Below are 20,080 nucleotides of genomic sequence, written 5' to 3'. Positions count from 1 at the left end.
AGGAAATGGCTGGGAAAATTTCAGGCCTACTGATTTTTTCAAAATGCGAAATCAAACCAGTGAATAAAATACAAAAGCAGAACCGATACTACAGAAGGCATATCTAAATGGCTAAAAAGGTAAGTACAGACACAAAGAAAGAAATAAAAATTACTTCCCTTTCTTATTTTCTGTTTTTAAAACTGTAGCAGGGAGCCAAATAATTGCTTTTTAGCAAATGTAGCCCAGGCCTTACTGAACGACCAGGGCAAGATACACAGTTTTGTATTAAATATCAGTCAAGAAAGCAAATTCAAGCCTGCATGAACTAAAGCACTGCTGCTGATTTCCTGCTGGGTGAGGAAAATAACCGATATTTTTTGTCTGTGACTGATAGAGCTGCTTTCTGTTTTACCTACTCCATTTTGTTTTCTGTTTTAAGAAATCTGCTTTACCTGGTGTTTTTGTTCTAGGTGAGAGATAGACACTTGAATTATCCAGGCTACACATTTCACATGATTTTTTTCATTGGTTAATTGTCTCTTGAGTGATACTTAGCATTAAACACCCCTATTGTGCCTTTTTAGGTCGTGTCAAAATAACCAACCTCTCAACATAACAAAATCCTCTCTAGTTAAACTCAAGGTACTGCTGTTTAATGCTAGGAGTCTAAACAAGAAACTGCACTCCCTGAAAGCACTCCTCACTTTGGTTCAAAGGCATGGAAAGCACCACAGTCATGCAGGGCAACAATGCTTCCATATGTTCAGACCACAAAATGAGCGTGAAAGAACCAAAGGAAGAGGGGTATCCATCTTCATTAAGGATAAGTCCACCTTGAGACTGGTCATACAGTCTGACTCTCTTGAGCTACTCCATGTCCAATTAATTATAGGCAAAGCCCCCTACCACATCATAGCTAGCTATAGGTCCCCACAATGAAACAGGAAAAGCATACTGCATGCCTGGACTTACTGGAGTCACTTGCCATACAGCCCAACACCTTACTCATGGGTGATTTTTATTATCCTACCATCGACTAGAAAACATACATGACCACAAACATGCTGGCTCAGAGATGTTTAGACATTGTCAATGCAAATGCTCTGAAACATCTAGTTAGTGCACCGATAAGGGGTTCAAATGTCCAGGACATAGTATTCAGTAACATGGGAGAACATTGCACCCTCCCTTGTGTGATGTCCTCCCTGGTAAGATCGGACCATAAATCAGTCTCATTCAATGTAATTATAAGACCAGATACCCCATCAAGCTCAAAAATGCTTAAGAATTATTATTAAGACAAACTACCTCCTACTAAGTGATGGTATAAGTAGTTTCAGAGCCCCCTCAAATGCAGATAACACAGACTCTTATGCAGAGATGTCTACCAATGCCTTGTATAACCACTTAAGCAGTTGTATAGCATCAGGTGTACCTGGCCGGATTAAAACCACTTCTTGCCAAAAAAAAAAGCCACCCTGGTGGACCCCATTATAAACAGGTTATACAACAAGTGAAAGAAACTAATGCCTAAGAAAAAGAGGGAACTGGCTCAGTAGAGAAAAAAATCCCTCTGTAGCTTAAACAGACAAATTAGAAATCTTGTCAAGTCCTCCAAAGCTAATTATGAAGCAAAAATAGCCTCCCTAGCTAAGGATATACACAAGGCATTCTTTAACTACACCTGAAATCTAAAAGTAAATACCCAGCAACTGTATATGCTGAACTGGTTGTAGATGGCACCACCCATACTCAATCAGAGGTAGCAGCCAACTTGCTAGCTGACATATTTAGAGCAAACTTCATCCCCTGTCTTCTATAGTCATGCCCCAAAGAATTCCTGCCAACATTTCTCAGCCTATTATCTCAAGAGAACAGGTCATCTTGGTGCTCTCTAAGGCCAGAAACATGGCATCAGTGGGACCAGGCAACATCCCAGGTTGTGTTTTAAACAAATTAAAACATATTCTAGCAGACACACTTGGATCCATGTTTATCCATAGCCTGCAAGCTGGCTATGTTCTGATGGAGGACTGCAACAATAATCCTTCTGCACAAAAGGGGACCATCAACCTACTTTGGGAATTATAGGCCCATAAGTTTGACTAGCCTCATCTGGAAGGTCATGGAAAGAAACATTATGGATCTTATTAACAAGGACATAGGTAATCTCCAAAATCTGAACCCAACCCAGTTCGGATTCATTAAAGGTAGATCATTCCTGTTAAACATGGTTGACTTCTTCCAGAAAGTCTCCAAGGCCCTGGACAAGGGAAAGACATTGCATACCATCTATCTTGACCTAGCCAAGGTGTTTGACACAATCCCCCACTCAGGTATTATAGAGGAGATCCCCAATTGGGAAATAAGCCCTACATTACCAGATGGGTAGCCAACTGGCTCACCAATGGGATACATACAATCAAAGTGGGTGACTTCACCTCTAGCAAAAGACCAGTCACCACTGGCGTACCACAGGGGTCTGTGTTGGCCCCCTTACTGTTCGGAATTTATTTCTCATAAGTCCTGGTAAACTTGGATGGCCTGTGTCTGACCAGGTTCACTGACAATTGCAAATTGGGAACAATCCTTTAGTCCCACATCAATGTTAATATACAACAGACAGGGTTAACACAGACAAATGACTGGTGCCAAAGCCACAAATTAAAGCTAAATGCAAAAAGATGCATTATTATTCCCTTTGGGAAAGTTGACATCCCTGATGATTATATTATAGACAGCACCCCCTAACAATAGACCTAGTGGCACGTGATCTATCTGGGTACTTGGGTTGATAGCAACCGGAACTTTCACCACCAAGTATCCACAGTATTAAGGAAATCCTTTTATGTGGCACATCTTATAAGTAAAGGCATCACATTTCTATCTAAGGAAGTTATAATGTCAAGTAAAGAAGTCGGTGAAACTTGTCAAGTGGTTCACTCACCAAAAACGAAACCCAACAATATAAGACAAAAGTGGTGAACCAGCCACTAGGACAATTCAATGAATAGTTCCTGTAACTTAGCTGTTTAAACCAACAATGGTGAGTCGCCAAACTGTTGAACAACACTATCCAAAAACCGCATGCAGAACTGCAACACTTGTGCTGGCATAAAAAGATATTGCTCCGTTGTCTGTGCATGATTGTAGGAATATATGTGATATATACATTTCAATATATACACTCCAATATAGAAAGTGTTTAATTATAAGCTTGGTGCACAAAACATTTATTTTAGGGATACGTGTTTCACTGTGTTGGAATTACAGCTTGCCCCAGAACTGACGGATGTTTTGACTGTTTTGATACTGTTACCCTTAATGTTTTGATCTGTCTAGTCATAGCGCTATGGCGTCAGCACGCTGTTTAATAGTTTAACGTTTGAACATCAGCTCCATGCCGATATGAATAGTAACTCAAATGATGTTATATGTAAGAACCTCAGATATATATTTTTTTAGTGTATGTAAGAATAGAGTATACCTATACACATGCCACAATGTGTATATGTTTTTCTATTCCTTTCGTTTTCATTGCTTTGAGCGTAAGTGCCTAAGTGAGATAAGCTCTAGTGCTATATGCAGTCCGTAAAATGTTCAGGCTTCAGAATGTTTGAGTTTAGTTTGGTATACAAGTTCATATTCATGGGGCTAACAGTTTAGTCCTTACCATAATGGACGAATGTAATTGATTGTTTTGATCTTTCTTAACTTGTATTTTTAATACGAGTTCAAATGTGCCTCATAGAGATATAATTTTTGCACACTGTTTTTAAGGTTTGTGAATGTGATTTTTAATTACGTTATGAAATGATTCCCAATACAATATTAGTTCGTCTGGGAACACAGCATATTATTTTTCATATTCGCAATATGTTTTTATGTGTATATTTATGTTTTTTATTTTTAATGTTGATGCTTATACAATGTAACAGTTGCTTAGCAGCAAAGCTATAATTTGTTTAATTGATTAAGTGGTTTGGCTAATTGCTTGATTTCCCGCCTAGTGCGGTATAAATGTTGGATTCATACTTTGCATTAATGAAATCTGAAGAAGCGCGGTTGCACCGCGTGAAAGCGCTCATTCCTTTTTCTGTTCCCGTTTTTGTTCTTCATTAAAAGACTGCTTTTTTACAACGGAGCAATATCTTTTTATGCCAGCACAAGTGTTGCAGTTCTGCATGCGGTTTTTGGATAGTGTTGTTCAACAGTTTGGCGACTCACCATTGTTGGTTTAAACAGTTAAGTTACAGGAACTATTCATTGAATTGTCCTAGTGGCTGGTTCACCACTTTTGTCTTATATTGAAGTTATAATGTCATTATACTCCCCTCTTATCAGACCAATAACTGAGTACAATGCTCCCCTATGCATATACCTCACCAGACACTTGCAATAATTGGAAAGACCATAGAGGTTTCTCACCAAGAAATTACAGGGTACGCAAAACAAGTCTTACTCAGAAAGACTGAAAGCCCTACCAATGTATTCTAGCTCCTGCAGGTTACTAAGGGGTGACCTGTGCCTGGCTTAAAGGGCAGTCTCTGACCAAGCCCTGATGGAGATGCTGCACATTCATAAGTCGAACTGCACGATGGTCACTTGCTCCAGGGATCTTAATATAGCCTCTGACATGAACAGTTCATGATGGAGAGATAGACACATCCCCCAGTGACTGCCATTTCTCTGGAACAAGCTTGCAGTTCATGTGAAACAGAGCACCTCCATGACCCTCTTCAAATGCAAACTAGATCAATGAATTGGTGACCACAAATTCACTCCTGGAGTGGTGCCCATGTCCTTTCTGGACAGAGAAAGTCGGTATTAACTACCATAGACCCCTACCTCTCTGAACTTCCTTCATCTAACCACTGACATTTAGGGCAACTTGGGGATAAATATGGCTAGGCTTCTAAGGGTTCTAAGGGTTCAAGGGCTTTTAGCCTGGTAGCTTTCTATGAACCCATGATCGTATGACTAACATGTGAAATCTGATGAATAATTGTTAAAAGTTTTCCCTAGGATCAGCAGTATATCAAGTTTTCACTTAGATGCACACACAGTTTCTGGCAGCCTCAAAACAAAGGCCTACAGATTTCTCAAAACAGGAAATCAAAGCAGTAAATAAAATACAAAAACAGAGCAGATCTTGCAAAGGCATTCCTGAGGTGCTGGAGCCCTGATTATTTCCTTGAATTCTTGCACTTTTGCTTCAATTGACTTCAAGGTCTTCAGCCTAGTGTCTGTTGACCTTACAGCCTTCTTTGACCACTGCATGTAGCTGATTGTGACCACCCGTGGTTTATGCTATGGGCTGACTGTTCAACTGGAGATGACTTTGCAATCTTTGATTCTACCCCAATGGTCTTTCTTTACTAGGAGGAAGTCTACCTCAGTAGCATGTTTTCTAGTCTTGTATGTGATCTTGTAACTGTCTCTGTTGCCGAACCAAGCGTTGGCCACCATAAACCATTTTGCAGGGAGATGTCAAGAATGGCCACACCTTTTTTGTTCCTGTAGCACAACTCATGTGGCTCCAGGTAATCCTCATATCCTGTTCTTGCTTTGCCATTATGAGCATTCAGTTCCCTTATTATCACTGTCAGCTTTTATTGTTCTGCTTCATTTAGTAGGTCCTGCAACTATTGCCTGAATGCACTCTTTTACTCACCATCAAAACCCTGCCGTGGGGCATAGGTTAAGATTATGAATATGGTGCTACCTTTACACTAGAGTGTGACTGCCATGTGTATATGATTAATTCTGATGACTGACTGACTCCACAGTCCTCAGAAGGTTTTCCCTCACCGCAATTCCCACACAAATTACTAGACTGTCCTCACCATCAGTTGTAGACTCTGGATCTCAGGCCAAGTGACATTCTTGCATTGATCTTCCACCTTCTTGTTTCATGGATACAAAGTGTGTTTAGTCCCTCCTTACCTCCATATTATCCAGTTTAAAGTTTTGTCCTGTCAGTGAACCTATATTCAGAAGAGCAATACTTAGTTCAGGTTTTGCAGATTTCACTCAACAAAGCCATCTCAGGTAACCCAGGTTGGGCAAGTCAACACTGGACAGCCAGTAGCTTTTTTATCCAGGGTTACTGGGCTTTATGGCAGGCACACACTCACCAAAAAAAGCAAAGAGGCCCCTCCCACCATCAGCATGGGTTGGTGTTGGCTGGTCACAGTAGACCAGGTCATCAACCCACGTAACACTTGCAATCACCCAAGCCCTTTTTGGCAGCATTAGTCAATGTGACCAAATTATCTAGAGTAAATTTTTACACCTTTGAGTGACTAGCCATGATATGGACTGTCAAACTTTCTTTTTTTTTTTCTACCTGGATCAGTGTTCAATATCACCTATTAAGAAATCTCCAGTGCATATCTCCCATGGGCCCAATATACTCCACTTTCCTCACTAATCTCCATATTTCTGTCTATAGCTTATTATTGCCTCATCATGGGTCTTCCCTGTCCCATTCCTTCTGCAATTTTCCCATAGTTCTGTCTACCTTCTTCTCTTTCAATGTCCTCTATGCTCAAGCAGTTCTACTTTTTTAAATCCTGTCCCATTCTAAACTATGTAACCTTGTCTAAGTAGACCTTCATTCTATTCTTTTCTTTGTTTCTCCTCTGGTATACTGCTGCTTGAGATGCCTAACCAAGTCTATATAAAATAATCTAGCTCTCTTCCCCCATCTCAGACTCACTGCTGGCACTACAGCCTTTGTTCCAACATTCAGAATGTCCTGTACTTATCTAATTAAAATTTTCTTCCATTTCCAAATGTTTTTATGGCACAGCCCCTTCTTTCCTTACAGTACAATAATTCATTTCAATCATCGCTGCCCCTTTGAGCTGTCAGCAAACCTCTGAATATTATTTTATATCCTTACATAGACACTTGTTATTATCAATTTCCCTCATTTCACATTGCATCCATGTAAACAGTCATTTTCCAACACCCTCAATCTTTGTGACATATAAATTACTGCCAAATATATTACAAAACTGGTCAACCCCCTTTCCCTTCTTTTTTAACCAGTACTCAGTCTTCTATTCATAACTTGCCTTTCTCTACCCCCCCCCCCACCGATACAACTTTGTCACACAGAGCCTGAATCATACCTTGATGGCGTATAGCTATGTGCCTATCCAAATAAATTACATAAGATAGAACCACTGCCCTTATTGCTTCATTCATCCCACCTAAAGAAGATACGTTCCTGCTCCACATGAGCAATAATTTTCCCATTATTAGCCTCAACATATCTAATTTCTTCTTCCTTTTCAGTTGTTCCAGTCCATACACATTCAAGCCTAAACATGAATCCCATTTGACTCAGTTCACCCTCCAATCTCCTGCTCACCCATACTTACTTTTCTCATTACTGATTTCTTAGAATAATGCTGCAGCCTGGAGCACACCCCAGGCTCCTCAGATATCCTTAACCCCAAACAGTGCTACTACTGTATATTCTCCATTAGAAGCATGCAGCTGTCCACAAAACAATGGAAGCTGATTCTCTTTCCTTATGCTTTCCTTCCTGTATTTTCCTCCTCACTTCCTATACGGGTATTTCAATCCCTATTAGAAAGAACTTTGGTGACAAAAGACAACCTTTTCTCTTCTTATATGTATACATCTTGATCTACCCTCATTTTTCAGTGCTCTCTTCCACTGACATTTATAGACAGCCTTCTCACCTTTAATCCACCTTTCTTCACCAACCACTTAGTCAAAAATATTAAGAAAAATATCCCACCATGTGTTGTTCAATGCTGTTTGAACACCCCCCCCCAAAAAACACACTTTTGTTTTCCCCCTTAATCTTTGAAATGTGTAAGTCTTCCAGTGAACCATGGAATATCTTCCTTTTACAAAACCTACTGGCTCCTCCTCTTTCTCTATTTCTTCCTATATTACTTATTACTACCCTTTCAAAGATCTTAGCATCACGATTATACAAATAAATTGACAAGGAATTTTTACATCCTTACTATTTCCCTGCTTGTGTTATACACCATCCTTGTGGTCTCACATAATGAACTTTACAACTCCCCTTTTTACCCATCATTAAATACATCCACTATCTTTACTCTTACCTGCACTCCTATATGCTTGAAAATTTCCAGCAGTAACTCACACGATGCTCTGCCTTCTATCTTTTTTCTTAGAAAAAGAATAGCCTTGTCTATTTCCCCCAGCTTCCTTATTTACTCAACACTCTCCTACTATACTCTGCTACTACTCTCCCCTTCTTCTTTTCTTTTTCTTTCGGCTGTTCCCATTAGGGGTTGCCACAGCGGATCATCTGTTTCCATTTCTTCCTGTCCTCTGCATCTTGCCCTGTCACACCACCCCCTACATGTCCTCTCTTACCACATCCATAAACCTTATCTTAGGCCTTCCTCTTTTTCTCTTACCTGGCAGCTCCATCCTTAGCATCCTTTTCCCAATATACCCATCATCCCTCCTCAGCACATCTCCAAACCAGTGCAATCTTGCCTCTCTGACTTTGTCTCCAAACCATCCAACCTGAGCTGATCCTCTAATATACTACACAGCTGGTCTCACTACCATCTTGTAGACCTTCCCTTTCCCTCTTACTGGTACCCATCTGTCACAAATCACTTCTACACTCTTCTCCACCTTGCCTGCACTCTCTTCTTCACCTCACTATTACTCTGAACTGTTGATCAGAAATATTTAAAGTCATCCACCTTCACCAACTCTACTCCCTGCATGCTCACCATTCCTCTGTCCTCCCTCTCATTCACAGACATATATTCTGGTTTAGTCCTGATGACCATCATTCCTCTCTTCTCCAGAGCATCTCTCCACCTCTCCAGGGTCTCCTCAGCATGTTTCCTACGCTCACTATTTATTTTTATTTATTTAACATTTGTTGACTGGGAAAGTCCAACTAGCACAGAGCCTATTTTCAGTGGAGGCCCAGGGAGAAATGCTCCAGATGTATGTCACTATAAATCACAACGCCATCTGCAAACATCATAATCCACGGGGATCTGATCTCGTCTGTCAACCTGTTCATCACTATTGCAAATACGAAAGGGCTCAGAGATGATCCTTGATGCAATAATGCATCTTTCACACCTACCGCAGACCTCACCACTGTCACACTGCCCTCATACATATCCTGTACGACTCTTACATACTTCTCTGCCATTCCCGACTTCCTCATACAGTATCACAACTCCTCTCCAGGCACCCTGTCATATGCTTTCTCTAAGTCCACAAAGACACAATGCAACTCCTTCTGACCTTGTCTATACTTCTCCATCAGCACTCTCAGAGCAAACATCGCATCTGTAGTGCTCATCACATCCCTTCTTAACCTAGCTTCCACTACTCTTTCCTATAACTTCATGCTGTGGCTGATCAATTTTATCCCTCTGTAGTTACTGTAGATCTGCAAATTTGCACATCACCATTATTCTTAAAAATTGGTACCGATACACTTCTTCTCCACTCCTCAGGCATCCTGTCACTTTCCAAAATCTTGTTAAACAATCTGGTTAAAAACTACACTTCCATCTATCCTAAACACCTCCATACTTTCACAGGTATGCCATCTGGACCAACAGCCTTTCCATTCTTCGTTGTCTTCATAGCAGTCCTCACTTCCTCCTTGCTAATCTGTTTCACTTCTAGATTCACTATCTCCACATCATCCAACCTTCTCTCTCTCTCTCTCTCTCTCTCATTCTCTTCATTCATCAGCCCCTCAAAGTACTCTTTCCATCTGCTCAACACAATCTCCTCACTTGTGAGTACATTTCCCTCGTTATTCTTTATCACCCTAATCTGCTGCACATCTTTCCCAGATTGGTCCCTCTATCTAGCCAATTGGTACAGATCCTTTTCTCCCTCCTTAGTGTCCAACCTTTCATACAACTCTCCATACACCTTATCCTTAGCCTTCACCATCCCCCTCTTCACCATACGCCTCCTCTCCTTGTACTCCTGTCTACTTTCTTCATCTCTCTGACAATCCTACTTCTTCTTCACCAGCTTCTTCCTATGTATACTCTCCTGTACATTCTCATTCCACCACCAGGTCTTCTTGTCCTCTTTCCTCTGTCCAGATGTTACACCAAGCACCTTTCTAGCTGTCTCCTTTACCACCTCTGCTGTTGCTGCCCAGCTATCAGGTAACTCTTCACTGCCTCTCAGTGCTTGCCCTAACGTTTCTCTGAAATCCATCTTACAGTTATCCTTTTTTAACTTCCACCATTTGATCCTTGGCACTGCTCTCTCTCCTCTTCTTTTTAATCGCCAACATCATCCTACAGACCGCCATCCTATGCTACCTAACTATGCTTTCCCCGTCACCACTTTGCACTCTCCAATCTCCTTCAGACTGGACCTTCTGCATAGGATATAATCCAATTGTATGCATCTTCCTACACTCTTATACATCAACCTATGCAGATCCGTCTTCTTAAAATACATATTCACCACTGCCATGTCCATCCTTTTCACAAAATCCACTACCAACTGACCTTCTGCATTCCTCTCCTTAACACTATACCTACCCATCACCTCCTCATCCCCTCTGTTCCCTTCACCATGCCCATTGAAATCCACTGCAATCACCACTCTTTGACCCTTGGCTACACTCCCCACCACTTCATTGAACTCGCTCCAAAATTTTTCTTTCTCATCCAGTGCGCACCCAACTTGCGGAGCATATGCACTAACAACATTCATCATCACACCATCAATTTCCAGCTTCATAAACATCACTCTATCTGACACTCTTTTCACCTCAAAAACACTTTTGACATACTGTTCCTACAGGATAAGCCCTACCCCATTTTTCCTCCCATCCACACCATGGTAGAATAATCTGAAAAAAATCACATTAAAAAAAGGCCAGCACAAAATAGATGATATTTCAAGCTTTATTTATTGTGAAAGCATCATTTAACCTAGGAGAAAATAAATAAGAAAAGTTTTGGATTATTAAATTAGGGGCTTTATTTTCTCCTTGGTTAAATGATATGTTGTGATTGGCGGAAGGTAGGGTGCGTGGGTTGTGTCTTTTGTATTTAATTACAGGTGTGGATGGGGTTTATGTTTTATTTAATGTTTGTGTTTGCACTGAAGAAGGCTTATGTCAAAACTGGTTTGCAGCTTTTTGTGTCTATTTATTGCTTTCACAATAAATAGAGCTTGAAATATCACCTATTTTGTGCTGGCCATTTTATAATGTGATTTATGGCTTTGTTCTTTTGGTCATGCATGGTTGCCATATTTGAGTACCTCTGTAGGTTTATTAGAACAATTTGAACCCACCTCTGATACATCTGGTCTTACTCCCCTTCCATCTAGTCTCTTGCATGCACAATATGTCAACCATTCTTTTCTCTATTATATCACCTAGCTCTCTCCCTTTAGCAGTCATACTGCCAACATTCAAAGTTCCTACCCTCACTTCCACACTCCTAACTTTCCTCCTCCCCTCCTGCCTCCGGGCATGCCTTCCCCCTCTTCTTCTCCTTCTCCTTTGGCCAACAGTAACCCAATTTTCACCAGCACCCTTTTGGCTAATTGTACTGGAGGCAGTCATTGCTAACCTGGGCCTTGACTGATCCAGTATGGAAATCTCTATTGTTGTCCGCACATTTGATCTGGCAACAATTTTACAACAGATGTCCTTCCTGATGTAACCTTCCCTATTTTTTCGAGATTGGAACCGTCATGAAGAAATACACTTGCTTGTGCATCGCTCAGTGGCTGGGTTCTACTCTCCCCTTCTAAATTATGATATTTAAACCCAACCACACCTGTTTCTCATGGAATATTTTATAACATTTACAAAACTTTATTTTTTATTTATTTAATATTTGTTGACTAGGAAAGCTTGATTAGAACAGAGCCTATTTTCAGGGGAGGTCCAGGGAGACGTGCTCCAGATGCATGTCTTTGGAAATGTGGGAAGAAAGTGGAGCACCTGGAGGAAACCCATGAAAATGCAGGGAGGACATGCAAACCCATGAAAATGCAGGGAGGACATGCAAACTCATGAAAATGCAGGGAGGACATGCAAACCCATGAAAATGCAGGGAGGACATGCAAACCCATGAAAATGCAGGGAGGACATGCAAACCCATGAAAATGCAGGGAGGACATGCAAACCCATGAAAATGCAGGGAGGACATGCAAACTCTGCACAGAAGGCACCCAGTTGAGAATTGAACTGGAGAACCTCTTGCTGTAAGGTGACAATGTTAACCACTGCACCTCTGCATTGTCCGTCATCCACTATCACCCTAGAACTAGTCAGTAAACCTTTATTTGTCAACTTTATCCTTGACACACATGCCTTATGCTTCTGCTTTTTTAGCCTCTAAGACATCAAATTGATAGCCACCTCACCTCACTACTGCCTCACCAATTGACACCCTTAATTTTTACCTTGGTCTGAACCTGTAAATCTTTCCATGCTTTTGCCATCACCTTGATACCATCTAAGTCTCCCAGTAGCTGCTGTTCCATGATATGACTCTACCTTACAACCTTTTCAACCTTTCTTCTAGTGTAACTATTTTCATCTCTTTTTCTACATATTTTAAGCTTTTACTATGTCATCCTTCATCTCCATAATGCCCTGTCACATCCCATTCCCTAATGCCTCACCACCATTGTCTCTTGCATTTTCTACTATAACCTGCTCTGTCATTTCTTAAAAGAATCTGATCTGTTTACATTCTTTCCAGACTCTCTCAAGATTCCACATCCAAGCCCTCCCTTCCCCATCATGAATTTGCCACTCCTGGAAAACTAAACTACAATCATATAATATTTTCTGACTTTTCTTCATCCTTCTTAATTCATTTGCAGTGATTCTATCTCACAAATATCTATCTAACCAACTGGTGTGTTGCCCATCCTGTCTTAAAAATGCAAAACCTCCTTTTTAGCTTTAATAACTCCACATATCCAGCAGACCACACCACCTTTTTCCCCAGCAAGGGCCTTCTGACAAAATCTGCGGTCCTCCAGCTTCCCAGCCTATCCTTGCTCAAATCTAAAGTCACATTAAAGACTTCCCCGACACACTCACTATTTCTCTGTCCCCACCTGCTTCATGTCCAGTGATTGCAAGACGCATTGCCTTACTAATTCTTTCCTGTCTTCATTCAGGATATTGACAACTGGCATTAACACCAATATGCCTTCCCTCCCACACCTACCTATCAGCTACATTTGTCCTTTGTGCACTACAGTGTCTATCTTTTTTCCTTTAGTGCTATCTCCTGCCGTTATTCACATTCTTCTTCCCCCATCCTCTGCTGGAAGTCAGTTCTGGCCACTTAAACCCTCCTCATTTCCATCTCTAACATCTCTTTATACCGCTTCTTCCGTTCCAGTAATAGAGCAGTATGTAATCTATCCCTCACAAGCTGAAGTATTATTCTCTCTAGTTCAGTGGGAAGTCTTACTCCTTACATTAGGTGAGAAAAAATAATTTCCTCTAACACTTTCTATACTCTTCCACAAAAAGGCTAATTCTGTTCATCTTTTGGGGGAAATGCCTCTCTACCGATGGCCCCAACCAGGAAGAAGACCCATCTCTACACGCTAATCAAGTGTGGGCACACCTGATACTCCATCCCCCACTACTGTGATGCCCAATTGAAAAAAAAACACTCAAAATCTCATCCCAAATGCATCCAAAGTATCATTTCAGCCTATTAAAAACTGCTTATCAAGCCTTCTAAAAGAAAACAACTGTCATTTACAGCATATTTCAACAACCACAAACATCAGCTACATCATTTCATAAATCTCATAGGTCTCCATTGCCACCCCAGGTATTATTACATTTCCCCAATGTAATTGCATCATTTCTGCCACAATTTTGATTGCAACATTGTTTGACATAATAGCCTAACATGATGCCCCAGCATGTTTTTCTACTCTATTCTACTCTATGATACTCATTAAACAACTGCAAATTAAACCATATCATATTAAAAAGCCCTTACTCAGGCTTTCACCTTTAACAGAGTTGTAGATAAAAGAAATAGCTGATAACAATGGATATAACACTCCCTCAGTCATGCCTTTTTTTGAGTCTTTGCTTGATCCCAGCCTGAACATTTTCTCTGCAACAGTTAATTACAAGCAACACATTTACTGCTGAACTAAAACCACAATCTAAAGATTAGTTTGTTTATGCAGACACAAAACTGGACATACCAACAATGAATCTTTAGTCATTTGGAATAGCCCTTGAACTGTATGCATAGTCAACATTTTGATCACTACCACATGAAGCTGGTCTTGACTTCTACCTTTTCAGGTTGTTTGAAATCCTTAAGTCAGAAATTATATAAATGATTGTCATCTCAAACTTCAAAATCAACAGTTTAGGCCATGAAGATTGTAGAGTACCAACTTTCCCTCATATCCCCATGTTGCCTTTGGGCCTCAGCCAGAAGGTCAGGAAGTGACCATAAACAACCTTGCCTTTCCCTTTACATCACTTTGTCTTCTTTTTAATCCTGCACTGTTCCCCACTTACATCTGCTTTGACTCCATCACTCATCCGCTGAGAACTTTAGTAGTTTAGTACTTTAGTACTACTCCATGGTGCTTAAAGAAAAGGAAAATCTCATTTGATACAAACTAGGCACACATTCCCCATTCATTTCCACCTCTTTTACTTATTCAGTTGTAATCAGCTTGCTGGACCTCAGCAACTGATACTGAAGCCACCTTTAACAATGACCTGGTGCATCTGTCTATTGGACTCCATTAAAAATCTACATTTCTGTGGTGGTCTAATCTTCCTTGACCCTTTATCCTCTTTATCCTTCTCCAGTCTTTTCTCCCTCCTCCACTCCTTCCTCTCCAAATTCTTCTAGGACCTTGAAGTTGCTCCAAGCCCCTCAGAGTTGATATTTATCTTTTAATGGAGATTTGTCTCTATCTAATTTTATTACCTCATTCTTTTGGGCCTTGCAATGCTTACAACGGCACAAGCATTACTTCCCAGTCCATATACTGGCTAAGAAGACAGGTTTCTCAAACTGTCCACATGGATGTATTCCCAAACAATAATTTTTTGGAGGGGGGTGTTTCTGGCCTTCAGTCATTGTCACACCTACTCTCCCAGTTGTAGAATGTTGTCCAACTTCCACCTCCATAGCCACTTGACTTGGCTGGTATAGTTTGAAAAGAAGATATGATGCTCCACATTAAAACCTCATCCCCACATCTTTTACAGAAATAAAAATGGCTTTGTGAAAGTAAGCTCCTGAGTCAGAATGAACCCTCCAAATTACTTCTAGTACTGTTCAGTAGCCCATAACAACTACTGACTCATCCTCCTTCCATAAATATCACATTGACAGGGCTAATTATTTCCTCTTAGTAAACACAGACAGGGAGGATCTTCCAATATTTTATCTTGCATCTCTGCCATACAAAATCTCTTTCAAGGTGTATTTTGTCTCACCACCCAGTCTCTGTACCAATAGCTTAGTAGCTTTACTATTCAGAGTCTGGGCTGGCCTGCCAACTCTATGCGCCTGATCCACCTGGCATTCTATATATGGTACCTCTGCTAAGGTCTCATTTATCTACCTCTTCACAAAAAACAGCTGGGCCTTATCCTTCTGTTCTTTTTGATAGACCCAGTAATGTGTCTTTAGCTTTTTAAGTCTTCACATTTCACTGTTAATCCATCGGCTACTTATTTTAAAACCTGAGCCTTTGAATGAAGTTGTATCACTAACACTTGCAGTGGATTAACTCAGTCAGCTACAGCTAATGCATCCTTTTCCTCACTTTCACCAGCTATGGACAAATTGCTCCTAACTTCTCTGTCTTATATCTTGCAAATGCTCAAGTATTTTATTGACTTTGCTTTCTCTTCCTGCTAACTTTGTTACTGTGCATAGACCTGTCTTAGGATTGCATATATTACCCCCTCTCAACCCAGCACTATGCCTCACCACCTTACTTGCATGTCATTAAATCTGCAGTAGTCACAGTTGCTCCCTTGTAACAGAAGAACATTATTGGCCACTCTACCTGACTGTTTCCTTTTGTTGCCTTTTTCTTTTCTGACTGGACTTCCTAGATTTGGGTTATTTTCCTTTGTTTTGCCTCAAGTAGAATTCTTGCTATAGTCAGGCAGGGGATAATGGAGTGTGTGTTTGACAGATGCCATAGTCTGCAGTACAGCTAGAGTACAGCAGCCAATAATCCACATGCCCCAAGCTCTAGTGAAAAAAAAGGCCTTCACCTGACTGTAGAAAGCCAAGTGGTGCATAAGCATCTACAGCAAATCCATGCCCCTTTGAAGAGCAAAATGAGAGCACTGAGCTACCTGTTGGCATTTCAGTAGATAAGAAGCTGCTGGAACTCTTGGACTGCATCCTGTAATACTTTGTGTCCAGGATTGTTGTCATTTTGCCTCACCCTAGTTCCCCTTTTCAGGACACATACCACCAGCTTTGGATGAAGCATCTACAGCATCATATCCCCATTTATCTAGACTGTATGATGGTCTGGGTTTGCTAGATGAAAGCAAATTCTCCTGCATTCCAGCACAACCTTCCATAAATTGTTTAAGGCATAATCTTTGTATTTAAGAATGTGGACCTTGAAACTGAGAGGTCTAAAAGTTAAAGTTGCAGAGAAATGCACTTTCTTGTTGTACATATCAAGCAGCCTAGTCTTCTTGTCATCAGTGAGTTTGTTATTACCTGGAGCAATTTAAAGTTCCTTAATACTCTCTAGGGACACTATATCTGGGTCTGCCTTAGGTTAATTAGAGAGAAATTTGTGGAGAACCTGTACTCTATAAAAACAATCAAGTCTCTACTAGGAGTCTTGCACCCAATGAGTTTGAATCAAAACATCAAGTAGTGTTCCATAACTGGAGAAATAAGAACAGGTTTTGGCCCATCAGCCCCAACAATTCATAGCTCTCTTCTGGGGGGGGGGTGTCTATATTAGATCACCGAACACTTAAAAAAGCGAACGGTTAAAAATCGACCCTATGTAAGCGAAAGCTTACAATGTCGAAGTGTCGCTGTTCCAACAAAAAAAAAAAATAAAAAACAATTTCAAACATTACATTAAGTGGGGGGCTTTGAACCCCACAACCTCCCTACTTAAATATACCAACTCCGAGACCACATTACAGTGCCGAAAATGGTGAAGTACCGAAGCGGCCAAGCAAATTCTTTCCCAGGGAAAGAATTTGCCTAACAGCCGCTTCGATATTTTGCGTTTTCAGTCTTTTATGTTCGACCAAGAAGCATTCGAAAGAATGCGTCTTCGGTCTTGTAATATAGACCCTTCTAGGGATCATAGACTCCATGAATTTATGATTGGAGACACTCTCTCCTGGAGGGGAGAGAGAGAGAGAAAAAAAATACCTGGTTCAAGGCTCCAGAGAGCACCCCTGCAATACCAGGATACTACTCTTACTACACTTTTCGGCCACCAAACCAGGACTGAAACACTAAAGGTGGAGGAATGTCAATATTCACCAAGGATATTCACACCACCAGTCTAGTTGCCCAACACAATGTGTCTGAAATTCTCCAGGTGCAAGTAACACTAGGTAAGACCGCAATCAAAATTGTAGCTTGCTACAGATCCCCCACCATACCCCAAGATTCTCACTACACCTTTCTAAACATACTGGAAAATATTAAGATAGAACCAAACACACTAATACTGGGTGATTTTAACTACCCTGCCATTAACTGGGAAAACTACTCATGTACCAACACCTTTGCCCAATGGTTCTTGGAATTAATAAATTCCAACGCCCTGGATCAACTAATCCACAGTCCCACCAAGGGCTCCAGTATCCTAGACCTGGTCATTACCAACATGGGAAATCGATGCTCCATACCTATGGTCACCCTCTCGTTAGTCAGGTCTGACCATAAGCTAATTACCCTTAACATCCACATCCCACCCCACCCCCCAGTAAGGAAACCTCCTTAAAAAACTTCTCCAAAGCCAATGTCATGCTACTCAAGTCAGAAGTGACAAACTTCATGACACCCATGCAGACGAGAACTGAAAGTTCAACTGCTGAATTCTACACTAAGGCACTGTACAAGCACATCCACTCATGCATGAATCATGCCATCCCAAATAGAACCAAGATGCTCTCATCTAAAAAAGGAAGCCAATCTGGCGGTCCCTGCCATAAACAAACTTTACAACAAAAGGAAGAAACTGTTGCAGAAAAGAGGAAAATCTCAGGATGCAAAAAACTCCCTTACCAGCCTCAGTAAGAAACTGAGATCCCTCATAAAATCCTCCAAAGCTAGTTACAAAAATAAAATTGCCAAAGATTCCAAAGACAACCACAAGGCATTCTATAACTATGTCAAGAATCTAAATGGCAATGCTCAGATCTGCTCTGAGCTAAAACAGAATGGCATTAAATATACTGATCCCAAGGATATTGCCAATATCCTGGCAGATCGATTCAGTGCCAACTTCACCCCCCTCTCACCCCTAAATGGCCCATCTCAATACCGGAAGATTGCCAAATTCTGGTAATAACGGCCACACAGGTAAAAAACATACTCTCCAAAGCTAAGAATACAGCATTCAGGGGACCAGATGACATCCCGGGCTGTGTACTACATGAACTACAATATGAACTGACACCTCACCTAAGTGTCATGTTTAATCATAGCCTCACCTCAGGTTTCATGCCCACTGAGTGGCACAGAGCTACAGTTATCCCACTCCACAAGGAGGGATCCACCTTGGGTCCCGGAAGCTACCGTCCCAACAGTCTGCCAAGCCTTGTCTGCAAGACCATAGAGCGTATTATCATGGAACTTATAAACAAAGACATTGGCAACCTTCAAACACTGGACCCCACCCAGTTTGGGTTCATGAAGGGCCGATCTTGTCTCCTGAACCTGATTGACTTCTTTGAATCAGTCTCCAGAGCCATGGACAAGGGTAAGGTGGTCCACACAGCCTATCTAGACCTTGCCAAGGCCTTTGACACCATCCCCCACTCTGGAATCATAGATAAACTTATTAAGCTGGGCATTAATCCCTATGTCACCCAATGGGTTGCTAACTGGCTTACTGACAGAACCCATACTGTAAAAGTAGCCGACTCCAAATCCAGCTGCAGACAAGTGACAAGTGGAGTACCTCAGGGTTCAGTCCTGGGACCGCTCTTGTTTGGCATATACTTCTCTGAAGTACAGGCCAACACTAAGGGACTCTGGCTAACAAAATTCGCAGATGACTGCAAACTGGGAGCTATTATTGAATCCCCAAATGATGTGGATACTCTACAAAAGGGCCTTACAGAAACAGATGCTTGGTGTCAGAGCCATGAGCTCAAGCTCAATGCCAAGAAATGTATAGTTATCACCTTTGGGAAAAAACATGTACCCGTGAATTACCATATAGGTGGCAGTACACTAAACAACGAAAGTGTGATAAGAGACTTAGGGACACAGGTGGACAGTGGTCTCACCTTCGATAACCACATTGCCACAACAGTCAGGAAATCCTTCTATGTGGCACACCTCATCGCTAAGGGCTTTTCATCCAGAAAAAAGGAGGTCATTGTCCCACTGTACTCATCCCTCATTAGACCCATTATAGAATACAATGCCCCGTTTGGTATGTAGCTCTCAAGACATCTGCAACAACTGGAAAGGCTGCAGAAATACCTCACTAAAAGAATCACAGGCCTAAAGCAGCTGCCTTACGCTGACCGCCTTAAAAAACTCCAGCTATACTCTGTCGCATATCGTCTACTCAGAAGCGATCTCTGCTTAACATACAAGGCCATGTCAAACCTGAGCTGTTGGACATGCTAAACATAAAGAAATCCCAATCCCTCAGAGCCACACACTCCAGGGATCAAAACCTTGTCATTACAATAAACAAAACATGCTGGCGGGATAGGTTCCTGACCCAGAGACTCCCCAGACTCTGGAATAGATTACCCATACATGTCAAGCAGAGTGCCTCTTTGGCCCTCTTCAAAAGGAACCTTGATGACTGGATGGGAGAAAGGAAATTCACCCCGGGGATC

This window comes from Protopterus annectens, chromosome 6.part0 (assembly GCF_019279795.1).
Source record: "Protopterus annectens isolate FY-2018-M chromosome 6.part0, PAN1.0, whole genome shotgun sequence".
Classification (NCBI taxonomy): Eukaryota; Metazoa; Chordata; order Ceratodontiformes; family Protopteridae; genus Protopterus; species Protopterus annectens.
This window is presented reverse-complemented; position numbering follows the sequence as displayed.